The sequence below is a fragment of the Pundamilia nyererei genome, unplaced genomic scaffold (assembly GCF_000239375.1).
Source record: "Pundamilia nyererei isolate P.nyererei 1_Seehausen unplaced genomic scaffold, PunNye1.0 scaffold01115, whole genome shotgun sequence".
NCBI classification, from domain to species: domain Eukaryota; kingdom Metazoa; phylum Chordata; class Actinopteri; order Cichliformes; family Cichlidae; genus Pundamilia; species Pundamilia nyererei.
Window position 1 is genome coordinate 10364 of NW_005188516.1, and position 1513 is coordinate 11876.

Consider the following 1513-nt stretch of genomic DNA (forward strand, 5'->3'; position numbering starts at 1 on the left):
TAGGCACACCCTCTCTTATCACAGTCATGTGACAAGTTGAGAAAAAGGAAATATCCATACGCTCTAGCTCAAATAATTAACAAAAATATTTGTTTTTTTTCTCTTTTCCTCTTTCTTCCTTTTTTGTGTTTTAAACAAAGAAAATGAAAAACAAAAAGTTGATAAACTTAAGTGTGGAATAATGTGCCCTTCACTCTGACACCAGCAGATATTTTCCAATGCTACTGCCCTCTAGCACCACTGTTCATTGACAGGCCTGAACTTGTCATTGCCCCTGGGTTTGTGTCTCACAGTTTTGTTTAGTTTATTATTATTCTTTGTTATTTAGTTTCTGGGATGAGTCAGTAGTTTTGATTCAGCTGTAGCCATATATATTGATTCCTGTGTTTTGAGTTTTCTGGAGTCTGGATTATTTTTTTATAATTATTTTGTTTGTGTTTTAGAGTAATATTTACAGAGTTTGCAGTATTGTTTTCCAGTTCTGCCGATGTTCTGTCCTTCCCCATTCTGCATTAATCTTTATTCTCAGTATGATTTTATCTTTTCATTTTTTTTTAATAAACATTTTCTAAGTTGAGTTCTTTTTAGGTTGTATTTTGAGCTTGGATTCCTGTTTTGATTTTCATCCCATTATGAGCTATTTATTTAATTCTATCATTGTTTAGTTCCAATACTGTTAATATTGGTGATACTTTGTTACTGTCCTCTATATTTACCTTCTCTGGCTGATGTCTAGCTGTTTGGCTGGTTCACAGGATATTTATACCCATGATGACTTCATGTCAGGTCAGTTCAGTTCAGTTCAGTTCAGTTCAGTTCAGTTTTATTCACATTTAGTTCAGTCACTATGAGGAAGCACTTGTCAACAGCAGGGAGATAAAACTCCTTTTAGCAGGAGGAAGTTTCCAAGAGAACCAAGTTCTGGGAGGAGCAGCTCTCCACCATGACCAGCTGGGGGTGAGGAGAAAGAAAAGAGAGGAGAGAGACAAGACAAAAGGCAAACTACCGAAGAGAGTTTAATAACTGCTAAGTGTTAAATATAGTAGTGGTGCAGAAACAGAAAAGGAGTCAAAAGAGAGAAGAAGAAATGCTCAGTGCATCATAGGAAACCTCCCTCATTTTAAGGTGTGGAGAAATATGACATGAAGGGTCCCTACACTAGTATAATTCATTTGTAGTTGTTTGCGTTTTATAATGAGGAATGTGTGGCTGTCTACGCCTGTGATGGATGCGTCCCTACTGAAACCCAGTTATGATTTCTAGAAAGAACAGCACTTTAAAAAACAGTTTTAACTGTTATTGGGATAACAAAGCATCTTTTAACCATAACAAATTTACCTAAACAGAGATGTGAAAGTTGCTTTCTAATAAGTAATTAGGCCTATATTTGTTATTAACATGTTAAATGCTTGACCTGTAATCTGTATATTCTGTATGTTTCAAGCCAGACTTGAAAGAACTCTTCAGCATTAGTGATGTCTCACATCAACTGTTAAGCTTATTCTAAACTTGT

General features: G+C 35.4%; 1 protein-coding gene across 1 annotated transcript in view; it reads left to right on the top strand.

The window, feature by feature from the left end:
• LOC102195106 (E3 ubiquitin/ISG15 ligase TRIM25-like) overlaps positions 1 to 1513 on the top strand; it is a 6024-nt gene that overhangs the window by 3234 nt on the left and 1277 nt on the right. The window lies entirely within an intron of this gene.